Source organism: Pseudophryne corroboree, unplaced genomic scaffold, assembly GCF_028390025.1.
Source record: "Pseudophryne corroboree isolate aPseCor3 unplaced genomic scaffold, aPseCor3.hap2 scaffold_450, whole genome shotgun sequence".
Classification (NCBI taxonomy): Eukaryota; Metazoa; Chordata; class Amphibia; order Anura; family Myobatrachidae; genus Pseudophryne; species Pseudophryne corroboree.
In genome coordinates this window covers 212,540-231,817 of record NW_026970072.1, presented here as the reverse complement: position 1 = coordinate 231,817, position 19,278 = coordinate 212,540, and the positions used below count along the sequence as shown (strand labels likewise).

The following is a 19,278-nucleotide window of genomic DNA, read 5'->3' as shown; positions in this document are numbered from 1 at the left end:
GCTTATATCCATTTTACATAAAACCTTTGTAATTCAGTGTGCTATGTACTTTACCTCGCAGTATGCCATCTGCAATGCACTTTACTTCACACAGTGTGCCATGCACTTTACCTCACACAGTGGGGGTCATTCCGAGTTCGCTCGCTAGCTGCTTTTAGCAGCATTGCACACGCTAGACCGCCGCCCTCTGGGAGTGTATCTTCGCTTAGCAGAATTGCGAACGAAAGATTAGCAGAATTGCGAATAAATAATTATTTTCAGTTTCTGAGTAGCTCGAGACTTACTCCTACACTGCGATCAGCTCAGCCCGTTTCGTTCCTGGTTTGAAGTCACAAACACGCCCTGCGTTCGGACAGCCACTCCCCCGTTTCTCCAGACACTCCTGCGTTTTATCCTGCACACTCCCAGAAAACGGTAAATTTCCGCCCAGAAACACCCACTTCCTGTCAATCACACTCCGATCACTTCAATGATGAAAATTCTTCGTTCGGACGTGAGTAAATCTACTAAGTTTTGTTCTAAATTACTTAGTGCATGCGCACTGCGTACCATACGCATGCGCATTTTTGCCTTAATCGTTCCGTTGCAAAAATCGGCAACGAGCGAACAACTCGGAATGACCCCCAGTGTGCTATCTGCAATACACTATACTTCACACAGTGTGCCATGCACTTTACCTCACATAGTATGCCATCTGCAATGCACTTTACTTCACACAGTGTACCATGCACTTTACCTCACAGTGTGCCATCTGCAATGCACTTTACCTCTCAGTAATTCCTTTGTTATTTATTGAATTGAGTTACTATTTAATATTTATATATGCATTTATTATTTTGAATTGTCTTAATAATCTTTTGTTTTGTTACCTTGATTTGGCCTCTTAATTTATTTAATAGAAGTACAAAGTTGGATGTTGTAAGATTATTTGTTTTATCTTTCCATAGAATAAATATTTCACAGTGAATACAAATGACCACAGATACAGTATATACAGTTGGCAATTTTCACTTGAGATTTTTCTTTAGAGGAAACATGAAAGCATAGTATCTTAAATTCACAACTCTAACTATAATATTTATAAAAATTCCAGTATTCTTTAAAAGCCAGTTTTGTGCTGATAAATATCATTGTAAAGACCTTAAAGGCAGATTATATAAATAATTATATGTATTTTAATAAGACAAACAATAATGTCTGTTTATATATATATATATATATATATATAAAAAAACAACAACCTTGAGTTGGGCTTTTTTTGGGGCTTTTTAGGATTGGTTTGGGCTTGTTTTGGGCTTATTTTTCAGTCATCGGTTGCTTGTTTTCCATTTCAGAGTTGGCAACACTGGTGTAGGCTGGCCTGTGCTGTAGTTCTTGAACTGTACTATACCGACAGCATTTGTATTGTGTTTTGGCTGTGCTGCAACACAGTACTTATGTGTGTAATGTTTATGTATGTTTTTTTGCTTCTTTATGTCAATAAAGACTGCTTTTTCAATCCAATATCTGAAAACAATCAATGTTTATCTTTGATGGCAATAGAAGTGGTATGATATTTGCTGCTTTTGAAAGGCAATATCTGATATGTCCCCTATCTGGGAACCATATATTAAATGGCTTTTCAGAAAAGGAAGATGGTAGAAGAGCTTTCAGTACTCGTTGGACCGATGCACATTTCCTATTCTAGCCTCCAAAAACAGATTCAGTTGCATTTTCCAGTGTGTTTTAAATGCGCCTTTGCAAATGTCTTACATCGACAAACTTATTTAGTACTATTTTGCAAATAGGGTTACATTGTTGCAACATTGTGTTCCCTAATTGCTTGATTTTTTAAATGCAACAATTGATAAAGACACCTGATAACTGCTCTGTGGAGTCTTATTTTGCGTCTACTTCTTATCTACATTTAATTCCCTACCTCTAATCAAGGCATTTTTAAATGCTGGGGGCTGCCAGGACGTGAGGCCTACCTAGACTTTAGATCTGAATTTGAATGTACTTGTGAACTAACTTAATTTCCTACTTCTAAATTCATTCCTAAATTCACTACTTACATGAATCCTGTAGTTGGGCATTTTGGGACTTCGATTGTGGGCATTGTTTTGTGTCCAGACCAGCAGCAGGTGGTGTGCATTTGCTGGAAAGGCATCGAAGACCTCCGATATGCTGCATCTCCTGATGTGTGTCTACCTCAAGTGGCTGTCAGCAAATGCCTGCTAGATACCCCATTCCAAGCTGATTGTGACTTCACGGAACATGCATCATAGAACAGGCATGCTAGAACATGGGTCTTCAACCTGCGACCCTCCAGCTGCTGTGGAACTACACATCCCAGCATGCCCTGCCTCAGTTTTAGCATACCTTAATAGCAAAACTGTGGCAGGGCATGCTGGGATGTGTAGTTTCACAGCAGCTGGAGGGCCACAGGATGAAGACCCATGTGCTAGAGCCAAGCCGCAGGTACATTGAATGCTAGCAAGCTGAATGTTTAAATCCTTTTTGTTCCGCAGCATTCCAATGCGGAAGATTCCATGGAACCAGAGATTATTCCATTGAGAAGGACATGCTGCCTGGATGACTGCACTGTGCAAATTAAGTTACGGAGCCAGTTGGCTTGTGGGTGGCTCTGGTGACTGGGTGGTTGGGTGGGCGGTGTGTCGGAGGTGGAGCACATGCAAATGAATGTGTATCATCCAGCTAGTGAGAGTGAAAACTCATGCAGGAGTGTGCCTGCTTGTCAGTGGGTTATGCACCTTGCCAGACGTCAAATCTACATGGAGCAGCTGGAGGGGACAAGAGCAGGTTTGCAAAATATAGATAGAAGAGCATATATGCTGGCGCATTCTCCATGATTGTGTCAGCTTATGTTTTGGTGCACTGCACTTTCCTCCACTAAGTTTTAGCTGTTTTGGTTAAACGCAAGTGTAGTTGCTTCTCGCCCTTTTGGCTGTGATCTTGTATCGTGGTTGAAGAGTCTGCTGGAGGGATTGTTTTCTTCATTGGCGAGAGACTGAAGATATTCCAGGATGGAAGGCTTGGGAACACTATCCGTTTTTAAGTTGTGGAAGAGTTGAAAGACCGGATTGGACTACATTCTATAGTAAAGGATATCTTTGTATTTATTAATCCTCCCTTTATATGTGTCTGTCTTTCAATAAAGCTTCGGGCTTGTGATTCCCTCACCCTCTTACACTCCACACCCATAGCCTTATTAACTGTTGTATTATTGTATTGTTTAAATGTATAGTGCAGTTCATGATTTATAGTGTAGGCTGGCCTGTGCTGTAGTTCTTGAACTGTACTATACCGACAGCATTTGTATTGTGTTTTATCTGTGCTGCAACACAGTACTTATGTGTGTAATGTTTATGTATGTTTTTTTGCTTCTTTATGTCAATAAAGACTGCTTTTTCAATCCAATATCTGAAAACAATCAATGTTTATCTTTGATGGCAATAGAAGTGGTATGATATTTGCTGCTTTTGAAAGGCAATATCTGATATGTCCCCTATCTGGGAACCATATATTAAATGGCTTTTCAGAAAAGGGAGATGGTAGAAGAGCTTTCAGTACTTGTAGGACCGATGCACATTTCCTATTCTAGCCTCCAAAAACAGATTCAGTTGCATTTTCCAGCGTGTTTTGGATGCGCCTTTGCAAATGTCTTACATCGACAAACTTATTTAGTACTATTTTGCAAATAGGGTTACATTGTTGCAACATTGTGTTCCCTAATTGCTTGATTTTTTAAATGCAACAATTGATAAAGACACCTGATAACTGCTCTGTGGAGTCTTATTTTGTGTCTACTTTTTATCTACATTTAATTCTCTACATCTAATCAAGGCATTTATAAGTGCTGGGGGCTGCCAGGACGTGAGGCCTACCTAGACTTTAGATCTGAATTTGAATGTACTTGTGAACTAACTTCATTTCCTACTTCTAAATTCATTCCTAAATTCACTACTTACATGAATCCTGTAGTTGGGCATTTTGGGACTTCGATTGTGGGCATTGTTTTGTGTCCAGACCAGCAGCAGGTGGTGTGCATTTGCTGGAAAGGCATCGAAGACCTCCGATATGCTGCATCTCCTGATGTGTGTCTCCCTCAAGTGGCTGTCAGCAAATGCCTGCTAGACACCCCATTCCAAGCTGATTGTGACACCACGGTACATGCATCATAGAACAGGCATGCTAGAACATGGGTCTTCAACCTGCGACCCTCCAGCTGCTGTGGAACTACACATCCCAGCATGCCCTGCCTCAGTTTTAGCATACCTTAATAGCAAAACTGTGGCAGGGCATGCTGGGATGTGTAGTTTCACAGCAGCTGGAGGGCCACAGGATGAAGACCCATGTGCTAAAGCCAAGCCGCAGGTACATTGAATGCTAGCAAGCTGAATATTTAAATCCTTTTTATTCCGCAGCATTCCAATGTGGAAGATTCCATGGAACCAGAGATCCTTCCATTGAGAAGGACATGCTGCCTGGATGACTACACTGTGCAAATTAAATCAAGGAGCCAGTTGGCTTGTGGGTGGCTCTGGTCACTGGGTGGTTGGGTGGGTGGTGTGTCGGAGGTGGAGCACATGCAAATGATTGTGTATCATCCAGCTAGTGAGAGAGAAAACTCATGCTGGAGTGTGCCTGCTTGTCAGTGGGTTATGCACCTTTCCAGACGTCAAATCTACATGGAGCAGCTGGAGAGGACAAGAGCAGGATTGCAAAATATAGACAGAAGAGCTCTCCAGCCTAGTTTGCTGTCTGTTTCCACTTCTCTTTTCTTGAGCCGCTCCCTTCTATGCCCTTGCGCACTATCCTGACTTCTCCCATCTGCTTACTTTGTGCCTTCCAACGCACAATGCGAACTACAGGTAGTGCTGCAGGGCCCACACCCTTTTACTTGCCATACAGAGCAGCTCTGGAGCTGTTACAGTGCCCAGCTTCTGCAAGAAATCAGCTTGAATGCTTCAGGGGCTGGGGCATAGCCAACATGAGCCCCACACCGAAGGAGGGTGGAGGTGTTTAATGCGAACTAGGGGTCATCCAAGCGCCGCAAAAGGCCGCCATGCCCTGCACGCCCCTTTTCTCTTTTCATATGCAGACGAGGGTTGAAGCCAAATTTGACCAACTGCTTGGATGACATCACCATATGCAAATCCATCTGCTGCAGGCCTTCCCCCAGGAATGCTTGCACTAGTTGTTGCATTTGGTTTGTTGTTTGGGGGTGCTTCAGTATTAGGCAGCCTTCTGCCCTCCCATGATCATCTGAAAATATGTGTTCTCCCTGCAGTTGTTGTCCCCAGATGAGAGTTCCCTTGTGCTGCCTCAGTTGAATCTTCTTTACTTGACAGAGATGTGCCTGAGCAGCGGCCCTCCCCAGCCCTATCCCAAATCATACTTATTTTGCATAGGAGATACCATGGTCATGAAGATCGTTCTCCCAGGGTGAGGTTCATTCATTGCATTCTGGGTATGCTGACCCCTGTCATTTCCCCAAATGTGGGAAACTTGACTGCATTATTTGTGGTAGTGGGGGACTGTGTTTGTGCTTTCCTCTGGTCAGCTCTGGTAAAAGTCAGATTTCTTTATCTCAGATCTTCCTCTAGCCTTGTTCTTCTTTCGAGAGTTCCCTTGTGCTGCCTCAGTTGGATCTCCTTTACTTGACAGGGGGGTGCCCAAGCAGCGACCCTCCCCAGCTCTAGCCCAACTCCTACTTACCTGCCAGGTGAGATACTATGATCATGAAGGTGCTTCTCCCAGGGCAAGGCTCACCCATTGCACTCTGGGTGTGCTGCCCCTGTGATTTCCCCAAATATGGGAAACTTGACTGCATAATTTGTGTTTCCACTGGTCGGCTTTTATATAATTCAGATCTCTTTGTCTCAGGTCTCTCTCCAGCCTAGTTTGCAGTCTGTTTCCACTTCTTCTTTTTTTGAGCCCCTCCCTTCTATACCCTTGTGCACTATCCTGACTTCTCCTGTCTGCTTACTTTGTGCCTTCCAATGCACAATGCAAACTACAGGTAGTGCTGCAGGGCCCACAAACTTTTACTTGCATTACAGAGCAGCTCTGGAGCTGTTACAGTGCCAAGCTGCTGCAAGAAATCAGCTTGAATGCTTCAGGGGCTGGGGCATTGCCAACATGAGCCCCACACCGAAGGAGGGTGGGGGTGTTTAATGCGAACTAAGGGTCATCCAAGCGCCGCAAAAGGCCGCCATTCCCTGCATACCCCTTTTCTCTTTTCATATGCAGATGAGGGTTCCAGCCAACTTTGGCCCACTGCTTGGATGACATCACTGTATGCAAATCCGTCTTCTGCTGACCTTCCCCCAGGAATGCTTGTACTAGTTGTTGCATTTGGTTTGTTGTTTGGGGGTGCTTCAGTATTAGGCAGCCTTCTGCCCTCCCATGTTCATCTGAAAATATGTGTTCTCCCTGCAGTTGTTGTCCCCAGATGAGAGTTCCCTTGTGCTGCCTCAGTTGAATCTCCTTTACTTGACAGAGATGTGCCTGAGCAGCGGCCCTCCCCAGCCCTATCCCAAATCATACTTATTTTGCATAGGAGATATCATGGTAATGAAGACTGTTATCCCAGGGTGAGGTTCATTCATTGCATTTTGGGTATGCTGACCCCTGTGATTTATCCAAATGTGGGAAACTCGACTTCATTATTTGTGGTAGTGGGGGACTGTGTTTGTGCTTTCCTCTGGTCAGCTCTGGTAAAAGTCAGATTTCTTTGTCTCAGATCTTCCTCTAGCCTTGTTCTTCTTTCGAGAGTTCCCTTGTGCTGACTCACTTGGATCTCCTTCACTTGACAGGGAAGTGCCCGAGCAGTGACCCTCCCCAGCTCTAGCCCAACTCCTACTTACCTGCCAGGTGAGATACTATGATCATGAAGGTGCTTCTCCCAGGGCAAGGCTCACCCATTGCACTCTGGGTGTGCTGCTCTTGCGATTTCCCCAAATGTGGGAAACTTGACTGCATAATTTGTGTTTCCCCTGGTCGGCTCTCGTATAATTCAGATCTCTTTGTCTCAGGTCTCTCTCCAGCCTAGTTTGCTGTCTGTTTCCACTTCTCTTTTCTTGAGCCGCTCCCTTCTATGCCCTTGCGCACTATTATGACCTCTCCTGTCTGCTTACTTTGTGCCTTCCAACGTCAATGCAAACTACAGGTAGTGCTGCAGGGCCCTCACCCTTTTACATGCTTTACAGAGCAGCTCTGGAGCTGTTACAGTGCCCAGCTGCTGCAAGAAATCAGCTTGAATGCTTCAGGGGCTGGGGCATAGCCAACATGAGCCCCACACCGAAGGAGGGTGGAGGTGTTTAATGTGAATTAGGGGTCCTCCAAGCGCCGCAAAAGGCCGCCATGCCCTGCACATCCCTTTTTTCTTTTCATATGCAGACGAGGGTTGAAGCCAACTTTGACCCACTGCTTGGATGACATCACCATATGCAAATCCATCTGCTGCAGGCCTTCCCCCAGGAATGCTTGCACTAGTTGTTGCATTTGGTTTATTGTTTGGGGGTGCTTCAGTATTAGGCAGCCTTCTGCCCTCCCATGTTCATCTGAAAATATGTGTTCTCCCTGCAGTTGTTGTCCCCAGATGAGAGTTCCCTTGTGCTGCCTCAGTTGAATCTCCTTTACTTGACAGAGATGTGCCTGAGCAGCGGCCCTCCCCAGCTCTATCCCAAATCATACTTATTTTGCATAGGAGATACCATGCTCATGAAGATTGTTCTCCCAGGTTGAGGTTCATTCATTGCATTCTGGGTATGCTGACCCCTGTGATTTCCCCAAATGTGGGAAACTTGACTGCATTATTTGTGGTAGTGGGGGACTGTGTTTGTGCTTTCCTCTGGTCAGCTCTGGTAAAAGTCAGATTTCTTTGTCTCAGATCTTCCTCTAGCCTTGTTCTTCTTTCGAGAGTTCCCTTGTGCTGCCTCAGTTGGATCTCCTTCACTTGACAGGGGGGTGCCCGAGCTGCGACCCTCCCCAGCTCTAGCCCAACTCCTACTTACCTGCCAGGTGAGATACTATGATCATGTAGGTGCTTCTCCCAGGGCAAGGCTCACCCATTGCACTCTGTGTGTGCTGCCCCTGTGATTTCCCCAAATGTGGGAAACTTGACTGCATAATTTGTGTTTCCCCTGGTCGGCTCTCGTATAATTCAGATCTCTTTGTCTCAGGTCTCTCTCCAGCCTAGTTTGCTGTCTGTTTCCACTTCTCTTTTCTTGAGCCGCTCCCTTCTATGCCCTTGCGCACTATTCTGACCTCTCCTGTCTGTATACTTTGTGCCTTCCAACGCACAATGCAAACTACAGGTAGTGCTGCAGGGCCCACACCCTTTTACATGCTTTACAGAGCAGCTCTGGAGCTGTTACAGTGCCCAGCTGCTGCAAGAAATCAGCTTGAATGCTTCAGGGGCTGGGGCATAGCCATCATGAGCCCCACACCGAAGGAGGGTGGAGATGTTTAATGCGAATTAGGGGTCATCCAAGCGCCGCAAAAGGCCGCCATTCCCTGCACATCCCTTTTTTCTTTTCATATGCAGACGAGGGTTGAAGCCAACTTTGACCCACTGCTTGGATGACATCACCATATGCAAATCCATCTGCTGCAGGCCTTCCCCAGGAATGCTTGCACTAGTTGTTGCATTTGGTTTGTTGTTTGGGGGTGCTTCAGTATTAGGCAGCCTTCTGCCCTCCCATGTTCATCTGAAAATATGTGTTCTCCCTGCAGTTGTTGTCCCAAGATGAGAGTTCCCTTGTGCTGCCTCAGTTGAATCGCCTTTACTTGACAGAGATGTGCCTGAGCAGCGGCCCTCCCCAGCCCTATCCCAAATCATACTTATTTTGCATAGGAGATACCATGGTCATGAAGATTGTTCTCCCATGGTGAGGTTCATTCATTGCATTCTGTTTATGCTGACCCCTGTGATTTCCCCAAATGTTGGAAACTCGACTGCATTATTTGTGGTAGTGGGGGGCTGTGTTTGTGCTTTCCTCTGGTCAGCTCTGGTAAAAGTCAGATTTCTTTGTCTCAGATCTTCCTCTAGCCTTGTTCTTCTTTCGAGAGTACCCTTGTGCTGCCTCAGTTGGATCTCCTTCACTTGACAGGGGGGTGCCCGAGCAGCGACCCTCCCCAGCTCTAGCCCAACTCCTACTTACCTGCCAGGTGAGATCCTATGATCATGTAGGTGCTTCTCCCAGGGCAAGGCTCACCCATCGCACTCTGGGTGTGCTGCCCCTGTGATTTCCCCAAATGTGGGAAACTTGACTGCATAATTTGTGTTTCCCCTGGTCGGCTCTCGTATAATTCAGATGTATTTGTCTCAGGTCTCTCTCCAGCCTAGTTTGCTGTCTGTTTCCACTTCTCTTTTCTTGAGCCGCTCCCTTCTATGCCCTTGCGCACTATCCAGACTTCTCCCGTCTGCTTATTTTGTGCCTTCCAACGCACAATGCGAACTACAGGTAGTGCTGCAGGGCCCACACCCTTTTACTTGCCTTACAGAGCAGCTCTGGAGCTGTTACAGTGCCCAGCTGCTGCAAGAAATCAGCTTGAATGCTTCAGGGGCTGGGGCATAGCCAACATGAGCCCCACACCGAAGGAGGGTGGAGGTGTTTAATGCGAACTAGGGGTCATCCAAGCGCCGCAAAAGGCCGCCATGCCCTGCACGCCCCTCTTCTCTATTCATATGCAGATGAGTGTTGAAGCCAACTTTGACCCACTGCTTGGATGACATCACCATATGCAAATCCATCTGCTGCAGGCCTTCCCCCAGGAATGCTTGCACTAGTTGTTGCATTTGGTTTGTTGTTTGGGGGTGCTTCAGTATTAGGCAGCCTTCTGCCCTCCCATGTTCATCTGAAAATATGTGTTCTCCCTGCAGTTGTTGTCCCCCGATGAGAGTTCCCTTGTGCTGCCTCAGTTGAATCTCCTTTACTTGACAGAGATGTGCCTGAGCAGCGGCCCTCCCCAGCTCTATCCCAAATCATACTTATTTTGCATAGGAGATACCATGGTCATGAAGATTGTTTTCCCAGGGTGAGGTTCATTCATTGCATTCTGGGTATGCTGACCCCTGTGATTTCCCCAAATGTGGGAAACTGGACTGCATTATTTGTGGTAGTGAGGGACTGTGTTTGTGCTTTCCTCTGGTCAGCTCTGGTAAAAGTCAGATTTCTTTGTCTCAGATCTTCCTCTAGCCTTGTATTTCTTTCGAGAGTTCCCTTGTGCTGCCTCAGTTGGATCTCCTTCACTTGACAGGGGGGTGCCCGAGCAGCGACCCTCCCCAGCTCTAGCCCAGCTCCTACTTACCTGCCAGGTGAGATACTATGATCATGAAGGTGCTTCTCCCAGGGCAAGGCTCACCCATTGCACTCTGGGTGTGCTACTCCTGCGGTTTCCCCAAATGTTGGACACTAGACTGCATAATTTGTGTTTCACCTGGTCGGCTCTCGTATAATTCAGATCTCTTTGTCTCAGGTCTCTCTCCAGCCTAATTTGCAGTCTGTTTCCACTTCTCTTTTCTTGAGTTGCTCCCTTCTATGCCCTTGCGCACTATCCTGACTTCTCCCGTCTGCTTACTTTGTGCCTTCCAACACACAATGCAAACTACAGGTAGTGCTGCAGGGCCCACACCCTTTTACTTGCCTTACAGAGCAGCTCTGGAGCTATTACAGTGCCCAGCTGCTGCAAGAAATCAGCTTGAATGCTTCAGGGGCTGGGGCATAGCCATCATGAGCCCCACACCGAAGGAGGGTGGAGGTGTTTAATGCGAACTATGGGTCATCCAAGCACCTCACAAGGCCGCCATGCCCTGCATGCCAATTTTATCTTTTCATATGCAGACGAGGGTTGAAGCCAACTTTGACCCACTGTTTGGATGACATCACCATATGCAAATCCATATGCTGCAGGCCTTCCCCCAGGAATGCTTGCACTAGTTGTTGCATTTGGTTTGTTGTTTGGGGGTGCTTCAGTATTAGGCAGCCTTCTGCCCTCCCATGTTCATCTGAAAATATGTGTACCTCCTGCAGTTGTTGTCCCCAGATGAGAGTTCCCTTGTGCTGCCTCAGTTGAATCTCCTTTACTTGACAGAGATGTGCCTGAGCAGCGGCCCTCTCCAGCCCTATCCCAAATCATACTTATTTTGCATAGGAGATACCATGGTCATGAAGATTGTTCTCCCAGGGTGAGGTTCATTCATTGCATTCTGGGTATGCTGACCCCTGTTATTTTCCCAAATGTGGTAAACTTGACAGCATTATTTGTGGTAGTGGGGGACTGTGTTTGTGCTTTCCTCTGGTCAGCTCTGGTAAAAGTCAGATTTCTTTGTCTCAGATCTTCCTCTAGCCTTGTTCTTCTTTCGAGAGTTCCCTTGTGCTGCCTCAGTTGGATCTCCTTCACTTGACAGGGGGGTGCCCGAGCAGCGACCCTCCCCAGCTCTAGCCCAACTCCTACTTACCTGCTAGGTGAGATACTATGATCATGAAGGTGCTTCTCCCAGGGCAAGGCTCACCAATTGCACTCTGGGTGTGCTGCTCCTGCGATATCCCCAAATGTGGGAAACTTGACTGCATAATTTGTGTTTCCCCTGGTCGGCTCTCGTATAATTCAGATCTCTTTGTCTCATGTCTTTCTCCAGCCTAGTTTGCTGTCTGTTTACACTTCTCTTTTCTTGAGCCACTCCCTTCTATGCCCTTGCGCACTATCTTGACTTCTCCCGTCTGCTTACTTTGTGCCTTCCAACGCACAATGCGAACTACAGGTAGTGCTGCAGGGCCCACACCCTTTTAGTTGCCTTACAGAGCAGCTCTGGAGCTATTACAGTGCCCAGCTGCTGCAAGTAATCAGCTTGAATGCTTCAGGGGCTGGGGCATAGCCAACATGAGCCCCACACCGAAGTAGGGTGGAGGTGTTTAATGCGAACTAGGGGTCATCCAAGCGCCGCAAAAGGCCGCCATGCCCTGCACGCCCCTTTTCTCTTTTCATATGCAGACGAGGGTTGAAGCCAACTTTGACCCACTGCTTGGATGACATCACCATATGCAAATCCATCTGCTGCAGGCCTTCCCCCAGGAATGCTTGTACTAGTTGTTGCATTTGGTTTGTTGTTTGGGGGTGCTTCAGTATTAGGCAGCCTTCTGCCCTCCCATGTTCATCTGAAAATATGTGTTCTCCCTGCAGTTGTTGTCCCCAGATGAGAGTTCCCTTGTGCTGCCTCAGTTGAATCTCCTTTACTTGACAAGGGAGGCATTTTGGATTTTTTCTTTGGGTACCCTTACACCTGATGGTCTGAATGAGAGCATCGAACTGAACAACATTTGCAGTCTCTGAAGATTTTATCTATTGATTTACCTAATATATTATTTATTGAATATCCATTTATTGTATGTTTAATAAATAAACAAAATTATTAGAAGTAGCTATTTTGGAAACAGCTTTCCTCTTAGGATGAAACTGTATAATCCTGTTGTGTGTGTTCCTTTAAAGTTCTTTAGTAAAATCCACTAGTAATGATGAACATCAGATTTCTTCCTCCATCCTCTTTTTACACTTTCTCTTGGTTCTATATATATTTTTTTTTTCTATTTTTATTTTCCCCCCCTCCTTCTCCCAAAAGGCCCCCCTCCCTCCCCCCCCCTCCCTGTTTTAAATTTTAAAATCTTTAAATATTTAAATCTTCGAATCCTTAAATTGTCTGTTTAATATTTATTTTTTCTTCAATTCTTTTTGTTGTTTAAACAGCAATGTAGTTATTCCAGGGGTTAAAATAATGAAATATAGAAATAATATTAACAAAAATTAAAGGTAAAAATGAATTGATAGAATGATCCCATTAAAAGTAAATAAATAATATGGATGTTAAGCTGAGCGGGTTGGATTCGAACATGGGACTAGCTGCATAGAGTGCATTTGATGTTTCCCCTGCGCCACAAGAACTGCTTTAGTAGTGGCATGGATTTATGTTACCCTAAAAGGTTTTATATAAGTAAATGGGGATCCTTAGTGCTGAGTCTCTGAATTATGTATATGTGATTATAGATATGAGGTATTGATTGAAAGATTATAGGTTAATCTGTATATAGATTATATATTTTCTGTTATTTTTTAAACCACCTTGTTGCTTATTTTATTATTATTTTTAATCACCATGTTGCTTATTTTTATATTATGAAATGCCTTTATATGTGCAATTGCAATTAGAAAGTTGTTCCATATGTGGGTCATTACATGTATGCATCCAATTAGTACATGTATGTATCCAATCAACTAATTAGTAATGCTATTGGTCCGGTGCATTTTAAAAAGAGCCTGCTAGGCTGCTGATGTATCCTCTGACGAAACCGCTCTTGGATAACAGCGGAGAAACGCGTAAGAAAGGTGATTACCGGACACTCTGATTGCTGAGATATAAGCCCGTTCATGAACGAGCTACATCACGGCGGACGTCTGATGTAAAGACAGCGGTGAAGGGGAAAAAGCAATTTGAGACCGAGCAAAAGGAGGTCTCTACCCCACGGCAGGGAGAAATATCCCGACCGCGAGTGCCAATAAGATCCAGCCACGGTTAACGGGGGTCGTAGCATACCGCTGTGTTTCACCAACCATCACAGCGCTCTCCCCCTGTTTTCTTTCATTACTCACGTGAGTTACATATGAACTTTAACTGCAGTAAATAATAAGAATTTACTTACCGATAATTCTATTTCTCATAGTCCGTAGTGGATGCTGGGGACTCCGTAAGGACCATGGGGAATAGCGGCTCCGCAGGAGACTGGGCACATCTAAAGAAAGCTTTAGGACTATGTGGTGTGCACTGGCTCCTCCCCCTATGACCCTCCTCCAAGCCTCAGTTAGGATACTTTGCCCGGACGAGCGTACACAATAAGGAAGGATTTTGAATCCCGGGTAAGACTCATACCAGCCACACCAATCACACCGTACAACCTGTGATCTGAACCCAGTTAACAGCATGATAACAGAGGAGCCTCTGAAAAGATGGCTCCCAACAATAATAACCCGATTTTTGTAACAATAACTATGTACAAGTATTGCAGACAATCCGCACTTGGGATGGGCGCCCAGCATCCACTACGGACTATGAGAAATAGAATTATCGGTAAGTAAATTCTTATTTTCTCTGACGTCCTAAGTGGATGCTGGGGACTCCGTAAGGACCATGGGGATTATACCAAAGCTCCCAAACGGGCGGGAGAGTGCGGATGACTCTGCAGCACCGAATGAGAGAACTCCAGGTCCTCCTCAGCCAGGGTATCAAATTTGTAGAATTTAGCAAACGTGTTTGCCCCTGACCATGTAGCTGCCCGGCAAAGTTGTAAAGCCGAGACCCCTCGGGCAGCCGGCCAAGATGAGCCCACTTTCCTTGTGGAACGGGCTTTTACAGATTTTAGCTGTGGCAGGCCTGCCACAGAATGTGCAAGCTGAATTGTACTACAAATCCAACGAGCAATAGTCTGCTTAGAAGCAGGAGCACCCAGCTTGTTGGGTGCATACAGGATAAACAGCGAGTCAGATTTCCTGACTCCAGCCGTCCTGGAAACATATTTTCAGGGCCCTGACAACATCCAGCAACTTGGATTCCTCCAAGTCCCTAGTAGCCGCAGGCACCACAATAGGTTGGTTCAGGTGAAAACGCTGGAACCACCTTAGGGAGAAACTGAGGACGAATCCTCAATTCCGCCCTGTCCGAATGGAAAATCAGATAAGGGCTTTTACAGGATAAAGCCGCCAATTCTGACACGCGCCTGGCCCAGGCCAGGGCCAACAGCATGACCACTTTCCATGTGAGATATTTTAACTCCACAGATTTAAGTGGTTCAAACCAATGTGACTTTTGGAACCCAAACTACATTGAGATCCCAAATTGCCACTGGAGGCACAAAAGGAGGCTGTATATGCAGTACCCCTTTTACAAACGTCTAAACTTCAGGGACTGAAGCTAGTTCTTTTTTGGAAGAAAATTGACAGGGCCGAAATCTGAACCTTAATGGACCCCAATTTCAGGCCCATAGACACTCCTGTTTGCAGGAAATGTAGGAATCGACCCAGTTGAATTTCCTCCATCGGGCCTTACTGGCCTCGCACTACGCAACATATTTTCGCCAATTGCGGTGATAATGTTTTTGCGGTTACATCCTTCCTGGCTTTAGATCAGGATATGGATGACTTCATCCGGAATGCCTTTTTTCCTTCAGGATCCGGTGTTCAACCGGCATGCCGTCAAACGCAGCCGCGGTAAGTCTTGGAACAGACAGGGTCCTTGCTGGAGCAGGTCCCTTCTTAGAGGTAGAGGCCACGGATCCTCCGTGAGCATCTCTTGAAGTTCCGGTTACCAAGTCCTTCTTGGCCAATCCGGAGCCACGAATATAGTGCTTTCTCCTCTCCATCTTATCAATCTCAGTACCTTGGGTATGAGAGGCAGAGGAGGGAACACATACACTGACTGGTACACCCACGGTGTTACCAGAGCGTCTACAACTATTGCCTGAGGGTCTCTTGACCTGGCGCAATACCTGTCGAGTTTTTTAATCATGTGGACGACTTCTGGGTGAAGTCCCCACTCTCCCGGGTGGAGGTCGTGCTGAGGAAGTCTGCTTCCCAGTTGTCCACTCCCGGAATGAATACTGTTGACAGTGCTATCACATGATTTTCCGCCCAGCGAAGAATCCCTGCAGCTTCTGCCATTGCCCTCCTGCTTCTTGTGCCACCCTGTCTGTTTACGTGGGTGACTGCCATGATGTTGTCCGACTGGATCAACACCGGCTGACCTTGAAGCAGAGGTCTTGCTAAGCTTAGAGCATTGTAAATGGCCCTTAGCTTCAGGATATTTATGTGAAGTGATGTATCCAGGCTTGACCCTAAGCCCTGGATATTCCTTCCCTGTGTGACTGCTCACCAGCCTCGCAGGCTGGCATTCGTGGTCACCAGGACCCAGTCCTGAATGCCGAATCTGCGGCCCTCTAGAAGATGAGCACTCTGCAACCACCACAGGATGGATACCCTTGTCCTTGGTGACAGGGTTATCCGCTGATGCATCTGAAAATGCGACCCGGACCATTTGTCCAGTAGGTTCCACTGGAAAGTTCTTGCGTGGAATCTAACGAATGGGATTGCTTCGTAGGAAGCCACCATTTTTACCCAGAACCCTTGTGCATTGATGCACTGAGACTTGGTTCGGTTTTAGGAGGTTCCTGACTAGCTCGGATAACTCCCTGGCTTTCTCTTCCGGGAGAAACACCTTTTTTCTGGACTGTGTCCAGGAACATCCCTAGGAAACAGAAGACAAGTCGTCGGAACCAGCTGTGATTTTGGAATATTGAGAATCCAATCGTGCTGCCGCAACACTACCTGAGATAGTGCTACACCGACTTCCAACTGTTCCCTGGATCTTACCCTTATCAGGGAATCGTCCAAGTAAGGGATAACTAAAATTCCCTTCCTTCGAAGGGATATCATTTCGGCCATTACCTTGGTAAAGACCCGGGGTGCCGTGGACCATCCCTACGGCAGCGTCTGAACTGATAGTGACAGTTCTGTACCATAACCTGAGGTACCCTTGGTGAGAAGGGTAAATTTTGACATGAAGGTAAGCATCCTTGATGTCCCGAGACATCATGTAGTCCCCTTCTTCCAGGTTCGCAATCACTGCTCTGAGTGACTCAATCTTGAATTTGAACCTCTGTATGTAAGTGTTCAAAGATTTTAGATTTAGAATCGGTCTCACCGAGCCGTCTGGCTTCGGTACCACAATAGTGTGGAATAATACCCCGTTCCCTGTTGCAGGAGGGGTACCTTGATTATCACCTGCTGGGAATACAGCTTGTGAATGGCTTCCAAAACTGCCTCCCTGTCAGAGGGAGACGTCGGTAAAGCCGACTTTTGGAAACGGCGAGGGGGAGACGTCTCGAATTCCAATATGTACCCTTGAGATATTACCTGAAGGATCCAGGGGTCTACTTGCGAGTGAGCCCACTGCGCACTGAAATTCATTGAGAACGGGCCCCCACCGTGCCTGAGCTTGTAAGGCCCTAGCGTCATACTGAGGGCTTGGCAGAGGCGGGAAAGGGTTTCTGTTCCTGGGAACTGGCTAATCTCTTCAGCCTTTTTCCTCTCCCTCTGTCACGAGCAGAAAAGAGGAACCTTTTGTCCGCTTGCCAACAAAGGACTGCGCCTGATAATACGGCGTCTTATTTTGAGAGGCGACCTGGGGTACAAACGTGGATTTCCCAGTTGTTGCCGTGGCCACCAGGTCTAAAATACCGACCCCAAATGTCCCCTTTCAAAGGCAATACTTCCAAATGCCGTTTGGAATCCGCATCACCTGACCATTTTACTGGTAGAATTGGACAACGCACTTATACTTGATGCCAGTCGGCAAATATTCCGCTGTGCATCATGCATATATAGAAATGCATCTTTTAAATGCTCTATAGGCAATAATATACTATCCTTATCTAGGATATCAATATTTCCAGTCAGGGAATCCGACCATGCCAACCCAGCACTGCACCTCCAGGCTGAGGCGATTGCTGGTCGCAGTATAACACCAGTATGTGTGTGAATACATTTTTGGATACCCTCCTGCTTTCTATCAGCAGGATCCTTAAGGGCGGCCATCTCATGAGAGGGTAGAGCCCTTGTTCTTACAAGCGTGTGAGCGCCTTATCCCCCCTAGGGGGTGTTTCCCAACGCACCCTAACCTCTGGCCGGAAAGGGTATACAGCCAATACTTTTTAAGAAATGATCAATTGTTATCGGGGGGAAACCCACGCATCATCACACACCTCATTTTATTTCTCAGATTCAGGAAAACTACAGGTAGTTTTTCCCTCACCGAACATAATACCCCTTTTTGGTGGTACTCGTATTATCAGAAATGTATAAAACATTTTCCATTGTCTCAATCATGTAACGTGTGGCCCTACTGGAAAGCACGGTTGTCTCTTCACCGTCGACACAGGAGTCAGTATCCGTGTCGGCGTCTGTATCTGCCATCTGAGGTAACGGGCGCTTTAGAGCCCCTGACGGCCTATGAGACGTCTGGACAGGCACAAGCTGAGTAGCCGGCTGTCTCATGTCAACCACTGTTTTTTTTTTTTGTTTTTTTATACAGAGCTGACACTGTCATGTAATTTTCAACAGTACATCCACTCAGGTGTCGACCCCCTAGGTGGTGACATCACTGTTACAGACACTCTGCTCCGTCTCCACATCATTTTTCTCCTCATACATGTCGACACAAACGTACCGACACACAGCACACACACAGGGAATGCTCTGATAGAGGACAGGACCCCACTAGCCCTTTGGGGAGACAGAGGGAGAGTATGCCAGCACACACCAGAGCGCTATATATATATATACAGGGATAACCTTATATAAGTGTTTTTCCCCTTATAGCTGCTGTATGTTTTAATACTGCGCCTAATTAGTGCCCCCCTCTCTTTTTTTAACCCTTTCTGTAGTGTAGTGACTGCAGGGAAGAGCCAGGGAGCTTCCGTCCAACTGAGCTGTGAGGGAAAATGGCGCCAGTGTGCTGAGGAGATAGTCTTCGCCCCCTTTTCGGCGGCCTTATCTCCCGTTTTTCTGTATATTCTGGCAGGGGTTAAATGCATCCATATAGCCCAGGAGCTATATGTGATGTATTTTTTGCCATGTAAGGTATTTTTATCATGTTTTATTGCGTCTCAGGGCGCCCCCCCCAGCGCCCTGCACCCTCAGTGACCGGAGTATGAAGTGTGCTGAGAGCAATGGCGCACAGCTGTGCGCTACCTTATTGAAGACAGGAACGTCTTCTGCCGCCGATTTATCCGGACCTCTTCGCTCTTCTGGCTCTGTAAGGGGGCCGGCGGCGAGGCTCCGGGACCCATCCAGGCTGGGCCTGTGATCGTCCCTCTGGAGCTAATGTCCAGTAGCCAAGAAGCCCAATCCACTCTGCACGCAGGTGAGTTCGCTTCTTCTCCCCTTAGTCCCTTGATGCAGTGAGCCTGTTGCCAGCAGGTCTCACTGAAAATAACAAACCTAAACTAAAACTTTCACTAAGAAGCTCAGGAGAGCCCCTAGTGTGCACCCTTCTCGTCGGGCACAGAAATCTAACTGAGGCTTGGAGGAGGGTCATAGGGGGAGGAGCCAGTGCACACCACATAGTCCTAAAGCTTTCTTTAGATGTGCCCAGTCTCCTGCGGAGCCGCTATTCCCCATGGTCCTTACGGAGTCCCCAGCATCCACTTAGGACGTTAGAGAAAAGAG

General features: G+C 46.6%; 12 non-coding genes across 12 annotated transcripts; all 12 read left to right on the top strand.

Annotated features, from left to right (window-relative positions):
* The first annotated feature begins 5,397 nt into the window (after positions 1-5,397).
* Positions 5,398-5,561, top strand: LOC135026859 (U1 spliceosomal RNA). Its single transcript, XR_010223431.1, has one exon. It is a non-coding gene; the product is annotated as a U1 spliceosomal RNA (small nuclear RNA).
* Positions 5,562-5,713: 152 nt separating this feature from the next.
* LOC135026872 (U1 spliceosomal RNA) lies at positions 5,714-5,876 on the top strand. Its single transcript, XR_010223444.1, has one exon. It is a non-coding gene; the product is annotated as a U1 spliceosomal RNA (small nuclear RNA).
* Positions 5,877-6,548: 672 nt separating this feature from the next.
* On the top strand, positions 6,549-6,712 carry LOC135026866 (U1 spliceosomal RNA). The gene has a single exon (XR_010223438.1). It is a non-coding gene; the product is annotated as a U1 spliceosomal RNA (small nuclear RNA).
* A 152-nt stretch (positions 6,713-6,864) lies between these two features.
* Positions 6,865-7,027, top strand: LOC135026868 (U1 spliceosomal RNA). Its single transcript, XR_010223440.1, has one exon. It is a non-coding gene; the product is annotated as a U1 spliceosomal RNA (small nuclear RNA).
* Positions 7,028-7,697: 670 nt separating this feature from the next.
* Positions 7,698-7,861, top strand: LOC135026861 (U1 spliceosomal RNA). The gene has a single exon (XR_010223433.1). It is a non-coding gene; the product is annotated as a U1 spliceosomal RNA (small nuclear RNA).
* Positions 7,862-8,013: 152 nt separating this feature from the next.
* Positions 8,014-8,176, top strand: LOC135026873 (U1 spliceosomal RNA). Its single transcript, XR_010223445.1, has one exon. It is a non-coding gene; the product is annotated as a U1 spliceosomal RNA (small nuclear RNA).
* Positions 8,177-8,846: 670 nt separating this feature from the next.
* LOC135026864 (U1 spliceosomal RNA) lies at positions 8,847-9,010 on the top strand. The gene has a single exon (XR_010223436.1). It is a non-coding gene; the product is annotated as a U1 spliceosomal RNA (small nuclear RNA).
* Positions 9,011-9,162: 152 nt separating this feature from the next.
* Positions 9,163-9,325, top strand: LOC135026876 (U1 spliceosomal RNA). The gene has a single exon (XR_010223448.1). It is a non-coding gene; the product is annotated as a U1 spliceosomal RNA (small nuclear RNA).
* Positions 9,326-9,996: 671 nt separating this feature from the next.
* On the top strand, positions 9,997-10,160 carry LOC135026863 (U1 spliceosomal RNA). Its single transcript, XR_010223435.1, has one exon. It is a non-coding gene; the product is annotated as a U1 spliceosomal RNA (small nuclear RNA).
* Positions 10,161-10,312: 152 nt separating this feature from the next.
* Positions 10,313-10,475, top strand: LOC135026879 (U1 spliceosomal RNA). Its single transcript, XR_010223451.1, has one exon. It is a non-coding gene; the product is annotated as a U1 spliceosomal RNA (small nuclear RNA).
* A 671-nt stretch (positions 10,476-11,146) lies between these two features.
* Positions 11,147-11,310, top strand: LOC135026862 (U1 spliceosomal RNA). Its single transcript, XR_010223434.1, has one exon. It is a non-coding gene; the product is annotated as a U1 spliceosomal RNA (small nuclear RNA).
* Positions 11,311-11,462: 152 nt separating this feature from the next.
* Positions 11,463-11,625, top strand: LOC135026878 (U1 spliceosomal RNA). Its single transcript, XR_010223450.1, has one exon. It is a non-coding gene; the product is annotated as a U1 spliceosomal RNA (small nuclear RNA).
* Positions 11,626-19,278: the final 7,653 nt, after the last annotated feature.